Source organism: Hetaerina americana, unplaced genomic scaffold (assembly GCF_022747635.1).
Source record: "Hetaerina americana unplaced genomic scaffold, ioHetAmer1.1.p SCAF_5, whole genome shotgun sequence".
Lineage (NCBI taxonomy): Eukaryota > Metazoa > Arthropoda > Insecta > Odonata > Calopterygidae > Hetaerina > Hetaerina americana.
Genome location: NW_027287095.1, coordinates 30350355 through 30368632, shown reverse-complemented (window position 1 = coordinate 30368632; position 18278 = coordinate 30350355). Strand labels below are relative to the sequence as shown.

Genomic DNA, 18278 nt, shown 5'->3' with positions numbered 1-18278 from the left:
TTTAATGCCAACTTATTTCTATCACTCGTCGGCCTTCCTGTGGCAGATATTTTTTTCCCAGAGTCAACAATTTTATGGTTACCTAGCTCACTAATTTGACCAGTAAAAATGTAGGGGCTAATTAATATTGGCGAAGACGGAACGGGAAGTGCCTACTTTTTGTGATTAGCACAGTAATGAATGTAGGTGTGAATAAAATTGATCTACTTAATTGATTGAGGATTCTTTAGGACTATAACTTTTTAGGATGTCTTTCATAAATAAAAAAGATCTATTAACTGCCCTAAAATAATTACTTCCCATCAGACACTTTTTGTGAGAAACGCGTAGAACTTATGTATAGATATAGGTGCAGATTAATCAAAACAAATGTTTTAAGCGAAAATGATCATCAAAGCCTTATCGGGTAGTGTTTTTCCTTGCATCTAAAATATAATATATTGAATCTCATTACCCAGTTCGAAACGTGTAAGCCTCAGAATTTATTTTGAATAATCACGATACCCTTCGGGTCTTAATTTTTTTGAATAGTCTTCCTACTCGCCTAATGCACATGTCTAAAGTGAAAAGTCGTCGATCGTTAAAATTCGTCGTCAGCCATCGACCTTAAGGTTAGTTTAATGGGAAGGGATGGCGTGCAAGAGAAATTCCGCATTGCTCAACGTAGTCGAGATAAATCCTCTACTGAGCTACTACGCCACCCTAAAGTGAACTCATTAAGCTAGAATTTTGAAAAAGCAGAAACGAGTCCGCCTGATATAAAAAAGGAAAAAAATGATTCATGAGCAAGCGAATATTTTTAACATTCACATTTTGCAACCACAAACCTATAGGAAGCCAGAATTAAAGTCGAATGCGTCTCCAGTTGTCATGGCACACTAACTACTAATATTCCTGTTTGCAATTTGTGAACGAACTCCTGCAACATACGTACAATTCTAAAACATTCAATCTACATACGGGTTTTTTTTATTTTCCCAAGGGAGCAACAATGAAAATAGATTGATAATTTTGATCAAAGCTAGTTATGATTCGTTTTTACCCGTTATATGTCTCGTGGCATCCATTCTTACAACCTTACTTCGTTGCTTTACTAATTGTCAAGTAGTCTATACTTAATTATGCTCAAATCTTACTCGAGAGAGCCTCAGAAATATGGATAAAATTTAAATGGCGATATATTTCAATTGGATAACTTTTTATAGTAGGTTGAAGATGTTGACGTTATATATTCTTAAGGAATTTCCAAGTGAAAGAGTTTTTAATAAGAAATGTCTATTGTGTAGTTTGTTCAGGACGGAAAGACTAACAGACTCCTTCGCAGAGAATTCAAGGCACAGAGATACGGGGTGGAAGACTGAAGTTTTTTTTATCATTAATCTTTTTGTCATTTAATAATTAAAAAATTACTGCACAAAATAACCATGAAATCTTTTCGTTAATATTCTGTCAATAAAATGTGATTGCATGAATAATAGAGGTAGATGGAAAATTTAAATCGCAAAAAAGAATCGACCATGAATAGAATAAAAGCACCGAAAACTATGGCAATTTCAATTCAAATGAAATATATAACAAGCAAATCGACATTAAAGAAGAATGATTTAGAATTAATTTTGAACTCAAGCTTCAAAAAATACTTAAATTATCTTGTCTGAATGCCCATTACAAGTAAGAGTTTACAAGTCATTGCGCACCTTCATATCATCAATTTATAAAGAGCTTTTAAGTATTTACTCGCATATAAAAGTCTTTTAAAATTATGAGAAATATTAGGTATGTATCAGGATTGTTTTAACGTCACCTGGAAATTAATTAATTTTTTAAAATTCAAAAATATGAAATACTTCTATTTTTACGTGGTAAATCATCACTAGGATGTGTGGTCGGGGGTAATCAAACACATTGCGGACTCTTCAAAAAATATTTGTATCAAATTGTTATTTACACTTTAATTTGTAAAATAATTAAAGTTTTGGAGATAATGTTAGCTATAAGTACATTCATTAAATGATTAAATATCGACATAACAAATAAACATGATGTAAGTTTTTCATTTATGCTATTATTATGACCATATGATTTTGCAGCAAATTGAGTTATTAATCATAGTTCCAATCCCACGCAAATGTTTCTACTTTATCATTAACGTCTGAGCATTTTTTCTAAAGATAAAGCAAATTTTCAAAAACATTTGCCCTTTAATAAGAATGTCGCATGCAATTAAAATCCTGTATTAGTATTTATTGGAGCACGATGCAATAGAGAATGCTAAAAACGTTATCAATTCAAGTCGCATTATTTACTTGTAGTGTTACCAACTCCAATAATAGGCATAATCATTTTTTTTCTCCCAGTCATCATGAATTTCAGCTTTTAAACAAATAAACATTGCTATAAGCGAGAATAATATTCCATTTTCGAAAACTTTTCATCAACTCACGTTCACTCCGTGAATTCTGTATCGAAAATATGTTGACGGCAACTTTTTTGCCGTCGACCCCCCTCCTCCTTGACGGAATTCCTTTCTTCTCCCACTCCTCCCCTCACTCCTCTCTCTTGTTCCCCTTCGCCCCTCCCCCAATGACGCCACCCTGCTCTCCTTACCCCGGGGGCCTTTTCGAGGAATGCCTTTGAGGCAAAAGGGAAAGCGTGCGGTTTTTGGATTTGACGTGGATCGAAAGTGAATTCGAGATGGAAATGGAATGGTAAAAATGCCAACCCTCTCTCTCTCTCTCCTTTTCAATGCCTACAACGTGCCTCGAGACCTCAGTCCTCGAATCTTATATTTTTCTCTCCCTTCCCCGCTTCCCCGCTCCCCCCTCGACTCCTTGCCGGCGCAGATATTGTTGGATTATGCCTTTCAGTCCCTCTCACGAGCTGCAAATCTTCAAACCCCCCCCCCCCCCGAATCTCATCCACTCCTCGGCGCTTAACGGCAGCCCTTTCATTCTCCCGTCTTCATGCGTCATCCCGTCCAAAATTCTTCTTCACCTAGCGTGAATGCGCCGCGTCATATTTAGTAAGTTTTCCATAACATATTCACACCTACATGGCAGACTGAAATCCAGCGTAGAGTGTTTGTGCAGACAAGGAGTTCTCCTTACCATGAGCTTACGTTCATAATTAAATATTGCTTAAATTATCATTACTTAAATACTCATTTCTTAGATTTCACACGTCCTTGTGGGGTAGTGTATAGATGTAAAAGTAAATATTATTGGCTACCAATGGATTAAATATACGCTTCAAACGGTTGAAATCATTTTTATCAACAGTTTACTTATGCCGCAACATCTAAGACGGGAGTACTATTCTAAAAATGCGAGACGAAGGTCCAGTGGGTTCACAAAAAATAACAACAATTTATTTGCTCCTTTTTTTAGCGATTTTTGTGTGGGTCCAGCTTCATTCATTTAATTTACCACCAAAAAAGATAATATGCAATCAATAGATATTATTTATTATTGTCCTGTCTCCTGCAGAATTCAACTGCTTTCTCCCCGCGGTCATTCCTCGTGCCTAAACCGTAGTCCTCGACCTCGTCACCATCTCTTCCTTCGCCTACCGTCGCATTCCAATCCCCCATCACTATCAAATGTTTCCCTGCAGGAACACACGCGATTATGTCCTCTAACTGATCGTATATCCTATCGACCTCTTCTTCTTTATGGTTGCTCGGTGGCATGTACACCTGAATAATAACCAAGTTCGTCATTTCTGCTTTTATCTCTACTGGTAGTATTCTATCCGTTACCTGCTCTATGTTGACTACGCTTCTTCCTACCTCTTCATTTAATACTATGGCAACCCCTCGTTGGCTCTCGTCCCCACCGCTGTATATTATTCTATACTTATCACTCCAGTAATCCCCGCTATCTTTCCATCTCACCTCGCATAGACCTAAAATATCTATATTTCCCCTTTCCATCTCACGCATAACATTCTCCAATTTCCCCGTCCTCATCATTGTCCTAACATTCCACGTTCCTATTCTAACTAATTTGGTCTTCTTCTCCTGCGTCTTCTGTCCTGCTGCTGCTGGTTTTCCCTTGCAAGGGTTTCGTGGGATGACGACCGCGGAAGCCTTGCCTCCCCCGCTGCCGGGCACGACACACGGCCGATTGGGCCGGGCCCCGTAGTTGCCAGGACTCAAAATATCTGTATAGTCCATCATGCTAATCTTGGGAATGATAATTGACGTGGTTTCCCGTTGCCTTCCCCAATAGTGTTTTTAACGTGACACCATCACTTACTGGCCGCCCCACTGGGGACAGACGCCATTGCAGCCGCCTCACTGAGGAACAGACGCTGCGTGGACTACCTTTCGTCTGGCTCCTAGCCTTCGACCTATCAGGCATGGGTGACCCTACCAGGAGCAATTATTATTACTCCCGCCAGTACAGCTCTAGGGGTCATCGGAACGCACAAGCCCTTCCACCACGTCAAGGTTGTAGTCCAGGGAGGGTCAACAGATATATAATATAATTAAAACACATCCAGCGTTATCGATTGTGTTGAACTAACGTGCGCATAGATGTTATTCGTAGTTGATTTTGAATCCAAATAGAGTACATAAGTATTGAAAACTATAATTCATTAGTCACATGACATTCACATTCTATAATACAAGTAATGTTTAAGTTAACCTTACACACACACCCACGAGAGATATTCGCATAACCGTATAACTCGTGTATTCGTATTCTAATATGCATAAATATACATATTTATATAAACTATAGAGATACAAAGATATATACATATATATATATACATATATATATACATATATATACATATAATGGGCTGACACAACATAACACAAATAGAAAAGAATAGACACATATAAAAGAACACTTACACGGTAAATTGTTCGAGCTTTCGGCCCTCTCAGGGGCCTTCCTCAAGAGAGACTCTATAGGCCTTCTTCAAGAGAGACTATATGTATATATATATGTATATATATATATGTATATATATATGTATATATATATGTATATATATATATATGTATATATATGTATATATATATATGTATATATATGTATATATATATGTATACATATGTATATACATATGTATACATATATATATACATATATATACATATATATACATATATATATATACATATATATATATACATATTTATATATATATATACATATATATATACATATATATACATATACATATATATATACATATATATATACATATATATATATATACATATATATATATATACATATATATAATATATATATATAATTAGAACTTATAGCATAGAATCACAAAAAAGTTTGACAGTTGCATTCAAAATGCTACATTAAGCAAAATAATTTTACTTCAATTTTGCTGCATATTTAAATAAAGGTAAAGGATTAAGATTGTGGTTCTCTTCTTAAGAAAATGAAAAATTGTGTTTGGTGAGTGTAAAAGAAGAAAGCATTATCAAATATACGAATTGATAACACAATTCAAATCCTTATAGTACACCTATTACTTCTCACACAGCCGTCGGGTCCGTTTAAGGAAGCTCATAAAAATGAAAATTTTATCTCACTACATTGTACGTAGAAGCATAGAAATAATTTGATATGACTCAGCTTCATAGTCATTAATTACTAAGTTTTCTTTACGAAATTTTCAATAAGTTAATTATTTTATATTATATATTATCGAATTAAATCATATGAGTATATTATCTTCTCAAAGCTTCTTAGTGTACCATAATCATAGCTATTGAAACATTTCAGCTTACGGCTCTAATGCCATACTATATACATGTTTGAATTATTTATCTTAAAGAATTTCTCTTCCATTGCGTTACTGATGATTTCATATATTTTTTTTATTTTTTAACTTATGTTGAAGTGAAACGAACTTAATTAGTTTTTACGAGTTACATAGGCTTGACTTAGAGTAAAATTTTCAATTATTTTCATACCATCATCTGGAAGGCTAATATTATTTTCTCATATTTATGCAGTGGGAAAATATGAGGGATGGCATTTTTAAGTCCCTCCTCCCTCTGCGATGCAGCTCCCGAATCATGATTCTTAGAATATCAATGCATATGATTGTTAGAATTCACAATTACTTTGCTGAATGAACCCCTATATTACTGCTTAATTATAATTTCTTTGGAAAACGCTCCTTAAAAAACCCTCGATGAATAACTGGAACGTAAAAAAAGCCTTTGCATTTTCATGAAGTCTTCGCTTTTATAACGCAGAAAAGTCGTCCATCTGCCGATAATTGGTTTAATTTCTTCATGGCACAATGCAGTAGTCTGTTTCGTGCTCTTTAAGCCGCACTCCGTGCTCTACCTGAGTGAAAACCTTCCCTAAAGAAACCTTTGTCAGAGACAAGGATAATGAACTAAAAAAATGCAAATCTTGTGGCTTATTCACCAATAGCTTTGCTCATCCCATGTGGTCTTCAAGCCATAGTGTTCCGTTTTCAATGGGAAAAATATGGTATTTAAGTTCGTTGAATGAGCAACTTTCGTCGAAGTTAGATTTTTACTCATTTTTAGAAGATATAAAAGACTTTTAACAAAGATAATCATTGAATCCCTTCGTTATGCAACTAAGGAAAGGATTTCGTATATTATAACCATCCTTGGAACAGGCAAGGAGATCAGATTTCGGCATAAAATGGCAGGCCATGATTTGCTGAAAATCAATAGCTTAAGTAAATATTTAGATTGGACAAATATAAAAAGAAACCAATTCAAAATTGATAAAGGTGTTCATATAAACATCGCACAATCTTATTAAAATTGAGGAATAGTGCTTAAATGATTTAAGTCCCTTTCCTGAGTGTTGCGACTAGAACAACTTCCATTAGTTCCCTCATGATTCGTGTAAAAAATCACAATTGATTAACAGTCAATAAAGTTTCAAATACATTTCAAGTATTTTTGAAATCCAGTGCTCAGCACAATAGCAATTTTTTTAGGTCAGCCCAAGCTTTGATTTCCCATTTATAATAGTAATATTCTCACTTTACCCCACAATTTTCGAAAAACCTTTCTTTTTTCCTACTCTAAGCTCCAATAACTATCCAATTAACCTGTCATTATTTAATGAAAGTGCCACGGTCGAATAGTTCCCTTCCGGAATAGCCTCGTGTTCAATTAAAAGCTATGCATTTTTAATCCCCGTCCAGAACCCAAGTTACGCCGCTTGCCACGTCAGTGTGCAGTTTGTGATATTCGAGCTAGCCTCGACCGGGAACAACGGAAGTATCGATTTTCTCCGCACGTTTGCAGAAGATCTCATTAATTCGAGCGACCCCAAATGAACCTTTTGTCTTCCACCCAGCTTCGGAGTATCGTCTTAACAAACTGACGCGGGACTCGAGATCAACTCAAATGTTTTAACCTGACGAATTACCACTTTTACTCGTGTTGTTCGCTTTTTCCCGCCGTAGAGATGCAGAGGAGAGGAGAAAAGCTAGAAGGTAGGGTTATTCCTTTTAATTCCCCCATGACTAAATGAATCCATCCGACCGATAACCAAGTAACCGCGGGCAGAACGCTGGAAATGCTATCAAAGATTCCCTCGTTCATTTACGCTCAAACTCATTTCAATTTCTTCCGCGTGGAATGATCGCACGCCTGATTCGTCCTCCCTAAAAGATTTTCTGAAGGACTCGGAAGAATGAATACTTCTTTGAACAAACGGAGGGGACATGGAAACGTAACCCGATTCTCCGTTCCTTAAGACGAGGATTATAATAGGCAAGGAAAATAGGGAGCGAAGGGGGGGAAAACATTCAGCAATGAAATACGAGGAGGGAGCACAGAGGAACAATGGGAATTATAAGAGCTCAGGAGGATAAGTCTCTCTCTCTCTCTCTCTGATAGTTGAGACGAAAGAAAAGGCTTTCCTTTCCCGTTCCCATCCCTCCTCCACCGCAACTTTCTCCGTTTTAACCACCCCGCCCTCTCCGAAGAGTTTATCTGTATGAGGAGAAATACGGGCAAAATCCCTCGCGTAGAGCCAGAACATAGCCAAGGGCGGGGCGGACGGTCAGAGGGACAGAACACAAAAGAGATCTGGGGACACGACTGGGTGGAAGACGGGTGCTTCCGTGTCGGAAGAGTTGGGATCCGTTCCTCGACCATCTTTTAACTGTTTCCCTCCAGAGACGGCGGGCGGCCGGGTGCCCGTAGACAGCCGAGCCCTCCTCCCTCTTCCGGCGAAACCCAATGAAGAATCGTCCGGGTCCGCCACGTGATGAATCCGCGATACTATCCGTCTCTCCTTCACTCCGCACGTTCACTTCTGCAGGTAGTTCGTTCGTGAGAGCCGAGAGCAACTCTCTAAAATCCTCCTCAAGGGAACAAAAGAAAATGAGGAAACTCGTTCTGGAGTAGACGCCATCCATGCACCTGATGAGTGCAGGAAGGAACGGATGTTGGCGCCGCGCTCGGCGGTCACAGGAAATGTTTTGAGCTCCGCGGGGAAGGATATTGCACTCACGAGAAAGAAAATCCCGAAACAAATGCTCCACTTCAATAGGTCCCGGGAGGCTTCGGAGAAAAAAGATAGGTCTGTCTTACTTGCATCGGGCCGCGTATCATAGATCGTTTGGAGCGGTGGCTGATGACGTCGGGTATTCCCAAGCTTCGCTCGGGGCGGGAAAAATAACGGACCATGTCCCAGGAGAGACATCAGGAACATGAGTCATCAGAATGTCGAGAAAAAATACAAAATTGAAAGAAGGAAGTTACCGAGTTGTCTTCTAACGCATAATGACGACGTGCCCCATTGAGTTCAAATTATTAGGTTGCAATCGTTTGATCACTAACATCCTGAGTGGTATTACAAACAATATTTTACGAAGTTAATTTTTTAAAGTTATTTATTTTGCAGCTCCATATAGAAATACATCATTGCATATCATGTCATTACGTCGCTGAGATCTTTGAAATCAGACAGCAAAATGAAAATATCATTTCTAAAAATGATGTAAAAATATGGAAACGGCATTAAAATTCGTATTGCTTAGAAAAATCTCTTAAAATTTCAATTCAGTTTTGAACAGCTTCACTCGTTTAAAAACCGTTGTCGGTAATAATTTTTCACGACTGATATGAAAATAAATTGAATTTTTCTGATGAAATTGGATTACTTTCGGGAAAAAATTCCAGCAGTCTGTAGTGATTAATAAGAATTTTTGAGAGGCTCCTCTTACCTCATACTCATCTCACATCGGTGTTTAAGGAATTTTTTCTCAGCCTATAAAGAGAATGTGGTTTCAAAAAGGATGTTTTGCTATTAACGCAGTTAAAACCATTGAGACAGCGTGCTTCGGCAATCGTTACCTTAATGCTCATTTCTTGATACTCCTCATTTATGTTTAAATGAAAAATTTGTAACACAGAAGATATTCAATTAAATTTTTATTTTATTTTATTGTCTTTAGTCATGGCGTTCCATCAGTAGCGGTACATTTAAAAGACCACATCCAAAGATTAAAGTTGTCATCCTTCAATTTTAAAGGAGAAATTATTGTCTTCAATGCCCTTAGGAGCATTCTAATTTCTTATGCCTCGATTGCCATTTAAAATATTTCAAAGGTAAGGTTCCTAGCATATTTACTTATCATTTATCTCATTTATCAGTCGACTCATCTTATATTCGATTACAGTCCACCCTCAAACAGCATCGATTTCTCTTCCCCTGGGCAATCAAGATTAAAATCCAACATGGTTAACCCTGACAATTTCCAGCGTAAGACTTTCGCAAAACTTCCAAAGAAGTAATGAGCTGCGAAGGAAGATCGGTGATTTCTTAAAATCCAGCAGGCATTAATTTTTGGGGGAGAGGTTTTAAATTACGTTTGAGCTGCAGAGGGTGGGGGTGCGGTAAGGGTTGACTAAGGGGGGCTGATTTTTGAGCTCTTTTCCCGGGACGGGAAATCCCCCCGGATGACGACGCCGCCGCCTTTGGCACCCTGGATGGAAATGCGGTTTGGGAAAAGAACGGGCGAGGCGAAGCGTGAAATTGAATCCGAAGAATGGATATCCGAAGGAATGCAATGGGATTAGGTGACCGTGGGGACTATAGAACAGAGGGAAACGGCGACGGGCGAGGAGGAGTGACGGTGATGGCTGAGATAGCGAAGGTGTGGTGGAACGCATGGAGATTGGGAGCTTCAAAAAAAGTAAAGGTCTCTTTCCGCAAGCGATAGCACCGATTTGAGATAGGAAGAGATTGAGAGAGACATAAATTTGCAGTGAATGGCTTCGACCGACGAACATTTTAATGCCTAAAATATGATCAACGATTTCAAATCACCATGAGAACATGTGTGAAGCTCTTTTTTCTCTTCCTAGCAGCGAACTCACCCACATTCCACGTTTATAGATTTTAACCGTGTTTTTATGGTCAACTGTTTAAATGCTTCAGTATTACAGGGACTGATAAAATGTCGCGTACCGTCGAAAGATAATTCACGTAGTGTGCTGAGTAGGTGAACGTACAATTTGTTGATGAGATGCTAGTAAACCTGCCAATCGGAATTGTGAACATGGAAATCCATCCGGTTTCCAAATGTTGTATAAAAATACAGAGATAGTTTCATTGCAGTGGCCATTCCAGAGTATGCATAGATACTTCTATGCATAAACTGTGTCCTCTCTTTGAGTTTCTTTGTTTAGAAAAGTTTTTATCAAAGTTTATATATATATTTGTGTCGCCGCTGAATAGTGTTGATATTCGAACATACATACATACACATATACTTATGTGTTTATATATATATGTGTTTATATATATATATATATATATATATATATATATATATGTGTGTGTGTGTTTATATATATATATATGTGTTTATATATATATATATATATATATATATATATATATATATATATATGAAGACGACAGCCGTGCTGTCGAAACGTAAAATAACAACTTGTGAGTGTCCTTTCTTTGTGTCTCTATATTCTAAAAATCTACATCTGTGTTTTTATATATTTGTGTGTCGCCGATGAGCGTTCCATTTCGAAGATATTTTATATATATATATATATATATATATATATATATATATATATATATATATATATATATATATATATATATATATATATATATGTGTGTGTGTGTTTATATATATATATATATATATATATTAAGAATCACCCACAAAATAACATTAAATCGTGGCAACCCATTTCACCTACGTTTTTGTTCTCAAACGGCTTTAGCAAAAAATTATTTTTGTTCCCTAAAGATTTTAAAACAAGTATAATTGGTAGAAAGAGCATTCCAACAAAAGGAAGCAAGAGGACCGCAGTTAGTCTTTATATAAAGAGGAAGGTAGAAACTTAGCTCATAATTAATAGAAAAGCTATGTTTCAAATGCCTATAGAGGCAGAGGGTATTTCTATGGCCAGACACTCCAGGGTGCAAATGAATGAAACTTTCCACGATTGACGCCATGAAAAACATGGAAAATATTAGCAAATGTATAAGGATACTAATGTTTGCTTCTTCAAATTGGATTCACGCATCAAATATGGACAAAGATGTAACTGGTACACATGTCCTCCCGTAAGAGAAAATATGATAAGCGATTGAAAAAGAAACTGAGTTGTGCTTGACTTACAGGAATACGAGAGACGTTTGTTGGGAGAAATTCGAAGGAGGCAGTGAGAAAAACAAACAAAAAAATTGCCCGGGACGGTAGGGAAAGAAAGAAGTCTGTGGGGAAGAATTCAAAGAAGGCAAGAAAATTGGACGTAGGAGATATTGAAAGGCAATAGGACGTTGAAGACTGTGATAGAGGGGAATATTAGGTTGAGCAAGGTAGACGGAGATGAAGAGTAAAAATCATAATAGTATGGAAAAAATATAAGAGTATAAAAAAGTATATAAACATTTTGGATCACATGAACAGAAGCAGAAAGCATACAGAGCTGAAAACTCTCTCTGTGTAATGGAACAGGCTAAGATGTTTCGCATTACGTTAGACTATGTTTGAAAATCAATCAATGGTTATTCGATAATAGCTGACTAGAATATGCAGTACTTTTTCTTTGCTCGTAAAAACTCTATTTTAGATACGATAACTTGCCTCAAATATTAACCCAAGCTTGAGATTAGAAGAAAGGGGTGGGATAAGAGCGCTACTAAAAATTGAAACTTTAAAAAATACGAAATATAGAGAGCATACGCTCGTTCTCAAGCGCCTAAGGGAACAAAATAGCCATTTATAAAACTCTTTGGGAATAATCAGAAGAAATTCTAGTTCAAATTTAAGATGTACTGCTTTTTTTTCTGCTAAAATAAAATGCAATCGTGGAAACCGTATCAAGGCTCTAAGACCAAGTTACGCTGACGATAATCAATGTTTTGCCAAGATCATTGCTTGAATTGCCGGATAATTATGTTGACTAAGTTTCACTCATTTTAGATTATTCTTAGGTTAATTCTTCTTTTATATTTCACTAAGTTTAGATTATTCAAGGCTGTGTTCAATCAGGTCAACGAAAAAATTCAAAATAAATATGGAACAAAACGGAATTAGAATGGGAGCCTCTAGCTGCCCGTACGTTGACATGCAGGCCAAACACTGTAATTTTTAGGAGGGTCCCTTTTCCGAGAATGTTGAAGACATACGTGTATTAGAATGCAACAATTTCAGAGAGTAAAAATCATTCGCCTTGACTGGGACTCGAACCCAGATCCCTCAATATCCGGTCGAGTGCTTTAGCCACTTAAACTACCGTGTATTAGAAGCCACAAATTACCATAGTACATCAGATCAAGTACATCAGATCAGGTACGTAAAATCAGGGAGATAGATTTGAAAAATTATTTTTTTCCTCGTACGATTAGAGATCAAAATAAATATGATCGTACACAGAAGAGTAATGGTAGCAGATGTATTTTGTCTCTTATATCCTGCATGCATTTGAATGAGACCCATTTTTACAGCTTAGCTCCTGCATTATTTGAGTATACATCCTGTTATTTAATATATTTGCAAGAAAGTAGCTTCTTTCTTGTCGAATTACTTTGTTCAAGTGCCTGATGTAACTATTATCTGTGTAGAGATGTAATGTTTGGGCATGCATGGCTGGTGACTTAATACAGTGGCAATAACAGTCACACACCCTCGCGGCGGCTTGCGAGGTATTATGCAGATGTGCATATATGTAAGTGGATCACGGGGTGCTGTGTTTGCTAGAGTAGATGTAGTATGGCTGGTGGCGCAACACATTCTTCTACACGTTCTTGCAACGGCTTGCCGAGTAGCGTATACGTAGATGTAGTCCACTAACACACTGTATAACTCAACGTGTAGTTACTTTAATTTTTTTTAAAATGCATGCCTGATGATGTCTACCTTAGCACAAGAGTATAGTATATCAATGGGTTGCTTTTCTATCATACAAAATCTGGTGCCTGTTTCTCAATACTACAAGTTGAATTTACATACGGACTAAAAATTCAAACATTTGTTTAGGACCTTCAAATTCACATGTTGTATAATGTAGATAAGTAATAACGGCCGCACCATTATACACCATCAACAGACTGTACGTAAAAATAGTAAGGATTTGTAAACTGACTCTTAGCTTTGACAGATATGTCACGGGCAATCATTGAGAGGGCAACTGTAATAAGGTGACCTTCCTTTTGCCTATGCAGTGAGGTTTGTTGACACTCCAACCTCTCTTTACACTGAGTGATATCAGTGGATATGATTGTCTCAACATTTGAACTAAGGAGATGCGTTTCGCCAAGTTTTGCATGAATGACGGTATTTCGGTTTGACAGTATGGAACACAAATAGTTGAAGTCAAATTCGCTGGGATGTCAGCACAGCCAATTGAGCGGAGAAATTATATTTTTAAAAACAGCGACCGACCTCCAACAAATACAATCGTTCGTATCGTACTAATCGTACAAATTCGTTCTAATTCAGCAACGGATACAAAGTATTAAGCATCCTAAAAACGATGATTATAATAATTTTATGATTAATTTGTCTATTGTCCCTGAAGAAATTTTCAAAGAGCATACGTTTATCAAAGTTTACGTATATTTTACATACGTGTATTAAATATTTCGTATTCAACAATCCTTACAATAAATTCATAAAATATTTAATAATTCTAAATGCTAATCTTTCCTACGAGAAACCAAATTATTACTCATTATGACCAATACTTTCATTAGAACATTGAAACAGTAAAATAAGGTTCCATGCTTTACTTGTTTTACGCATTAGATAATCCCAGCTGATATTTACTCAGCATCATAATTAAAATAAAAGTTATCACAAACGTTAAATAATAAGTAAGGACAATTCTAAACGAAAAGTAGGAGCATAAATTCCTATTTATAATTTTCTCAGCCATGAGTGTTCATCAAAAGAAATCTAAGCTCAGACGACACAAGGTACAGAAGCACGAATTTTTAAATAACATTGCCCAGAAATAAGAACTTAAAATGTTGACTTACCGATAGATCATCGCAAATATCATAAGCAGCCGGGATCCGACGTGGAATTACTATAACAGGGGAGAGAATGTTATATATATAGTTTAAAACCATAAATAAATATTATCATAAAGTAATAATCTAAGCTACTTATATACGTATGCTATTTTTAATGATAAGAAACATTATCATCATCATCAGCAATAGCATTTTAATTCTAAGATTCGTTTACTGCAGCCCTTCATTTTACTCTATTTTAGAGTATATTCCCTCACCCCTTACAGTTTTTCTGTTTCTGTTTTTCTTGTAACTTTTTCTTAATCCGTTCTATGCACTAGTCTCTAAGTCTTACTCGTGGGATTCTCGTAATTAAATATTAGCGGATCAGAACAAAGTTTCTCACATGTAGCGCCGTCTATTTTTTGTTTCCGAAGCCACTGAAGCTGTTGTTTTGATTCAGTAGCCATTTTCCTGTAGATAAAGGCAGATAACAAAGTCCGGGAAAATTGTTGCTTCCGCCAGTTGCTAAGTGCGTGATGTAATTCGATTTTTGCATTCGAATCATCAGCTGCCCAACTTCATCGGGAGTTGTGCCTAGTTATGAACGTACAGTAAAGCGAAGGAAAGGTTAGGCAATGGTGTCGAGACTTCAAAAATGGCCGGAAAAATTAGTGGATGATGAAGAGCGGAATGACAGGCCCATCATCTTGACCAATGAAATCATTCTGCAAGTGAACCAAGAACTGCGATCTGATCGATGATTGACGAATAGTGCTCTAGCTAATTGATTTACTATTGTTGGAAGCACCACTATTAACACGATTGTTACGGAAAAGCTCGGCTATTACTAACTGTATTCTAGGTGGGTACCGAAAATGCTTACCGACCAACACAAAGAAACATGAATGGAGTTAATTGAGTGGGCGAGAGTTTTCCCACCATTTTTTATCATTTTGATCACCCACCCGACAGTCCTGGCCTTACAACAAGCGAGTGTTACCTCTACTTGCACTTGTACCAGCAGATTGGTGGACAAAGGTTTGAAGACGACAAGCAACTCAAGAATCCTGATGTCAACTGGAACAACCCCTAGACAGCTAACTTGCATGCTGAGGGATTTAAAACGCTGGTGTAGCGTTTCGATAAGTGCTCGGAATTGAACGTAGAATATATAGAAAAGGGAATTAGATTTGTTGGAAAATATACATCTACTTCTACATAATACCCCGCAAGCTGCCGCAAGGACGTGTGGCGGGGGGTGTTAGGTCACCAACCGTAAAAAGGAACAATACCACATGCAAAACAGCAACATGGAAAATTACACCCACAGTAACGCACACAATCATGCAAAAATCCCTTCATCCAACACCCATGCAAACACATACACCGTAAACCAACAAAAAACTTCACCCCAGGAAGCAGCACGAAAGCCATCCAACAACACGCAAGCCAGGACACAACAAGCAAGAATGTGAAACACCACCACCACGTGAACATGCACCACAAAGCATATAACCATTAAGGAAAAAGTTTTCTAGCGAATATATATTTTCCGACCAAACGGTCCTTACTTTTCGACTATGCCTGGTATGCTTCTAAATAATCTCATGTGCCTCAAGGTGTGTCTAATAATTCTAGTTATTCTTTTCCAGAGAGTTATCCATATGGTCCTTTCCTCTTCTGCTCATTTATACGAGTAAGTGTACTTCCGCGTTCCTCACTTTAACTGTCCATTTACTTGTCCTGATTCCTCTTCAGGCTTTCCTGATTCACTTCTCCAACGTCCCATGTATCTGATCGGTCGAGTTCCATGCTCCATGTAAATATTTTGACCAACTGCTTCCTTAATTGCAAATTCAGGTTTTTCTTACATATTGTCTCTTGCATATGGACGCCTTCTTTGGTCGAATTACTCTTCACTTGATGTCAGTCGAACTTCTTTCATTGCAAGTAATACTGCTGCCCAGGTAAATGAAGGATTCCCACGTGCTCTTGTTTCACTCCTTGAATTGTGATATCTACATTCATCTTATCTCTTCCATACTCAAGGAATATAGTTGTCTTCTTTTCGATGTCCATATTGTATTATATTCCTTAAGTACTTGGTCCATAGTATTCAGAGAAGCTTGCGGGTCCTCCCATGTTTCTACAACTACTGCAATGCTATCTTCGAACTGGAGTATGATAATTTCTTTGCCATTCACCTTGACTCCTTTCATGCTCAATTCTTTCGCTTCTTTCATTGCCTCGTCTAGATACACGTTGAATAGTGCTGGCGAGAGGTTGCGTCACTGTCGAACTCCTTTGTTTATTTTGGCTTCTATTTTCCTTCCTTTTTCACTTGCATGGTTTTTACACAATTCTTGTAGAGGTGATGGGTTTTTTTCTGCCATTGTAGTCCATTTCAAGTGCTTTTAGTATATTGAACATCTTTTTCCATTCGACGCTGTCGAAGGTCTTCTCCAATTTCACGAATATCACATATAACGGTTTGTTTAGATCCATCATTGAATTTGACAAGTACTTTCAATTTGAGTATTGCCTCGGATTCTCTTGAATCTGAATTGGTTTCCTACGAGGCTTTCTTTTATTTTTCTACCTATTCCTCGGAAAATTATCCATTGAAGTGTTTTTCATGGGTGAGGTATCTGGCTCAAAGTTCTGCGTTCTCCGCATTTATCTGTTCTTGGTTTCTTTGGTAATACAATAGTCACAATCTTCTATAAGCCCTCTGGTATTTTCCCACTGCCGTACTTTGATTATTCCTAAGAAGATATAATTCGTTTTGGCTTTGATGGCATTTAATAATATTCCGTTGATTTTCTTAACCCCTGGCGCCTTGTTCTTCAGGTCATTCACAGCCTTGTCAATAACACTTCTCCTTTTAAGCTTTTTTCAATATTTAAGTAATCTTCAATATAAGATGACTGTTTGGTAGTAAAAGACCAGGCATATATCGGAATCCTGAATGTCTATTATGCATTTAACACTTTTCAACGTCCTGTCAATTATTTAAAATCTATATCGTCTATTTCTGTCAGCATAACGCAAACCAAACCGCGAGTGGGAGCATGGTTAGAGGGCATTAAGAGTTATTATTTTAAGTTAATTTTAGTTATGAGAAATAATATATTTTTCTGAACAAAATAATTTATTTAGTTTTCCTGACTGTGTGTACCGAGATTAGGGTTCATGGAAAACCAATTTTGTTAAGCATCAAAACTTATTTCTGTCGTGGCGGTGAATTGAGGAAGAGAAGGGAATATTTGGGTGCTAAAAAATATCTCTCTATTTTCCGGTTCCATATCTTTAAAGTAACGTGGTTTACGTGTATATTGCTAAGATCTTCATTCAAATGAATAAAGTGGAGTTCTCTATCTTACATTTTCTATCTTTCTTTAAGTATTACTATGACTTCATCACTTCGCAACTAGATAGACTTGCAATTCAATTTTTTTTAAACTGTTATTGTTTTCTCCGGTTTCTTAACATGTAGTTGTTTATTTAAATAAAAAAACACTAATGGCCGTTAAAATGCTGAAAATCCAAAATTGCTAATATGGGATGTATCTGGAGCCTTATTTCGAAAATTCATAGAATTTCGTCCCACTACAGGATGCTGAAGGAACACTACAGCACGGTGCCGAAAACACTCCAGGGCGACCGCGATGCTTTTATTTAATAAATTCTGGGGACTCATATTGGATAGGGTCTGCATCTTTAATACAGTGATGGTGGCATTAGAAACCCCCTCAGTGGAAGAAAAATACTTGGGTATCATGTATGATTCTAATA

At 37.0% G+C, this 18278-nt stretch overlaps 1 long non-coding RNA gene across 1 annotated transcript in view; it reads right to left on the bottom strand.

Annotated features, from left to right (window-relative positions):
• Window positions 1-18278, bottom strand: part of LOC139694405 (uncharacterized) — a 65975-nt gene that overhangs the window by 26363 nt on the left and 21334 nt on the right. The window contains exon 2 of the long non-coding RNA XR_011702130.1: window positions 14505-14554. This is a non-coding gene — a long non-coding RNA (uncharacterized lncRNA). The remainder of the gene's footprint in view (window positions 1-14504; window positions 14555-18278) is intronic.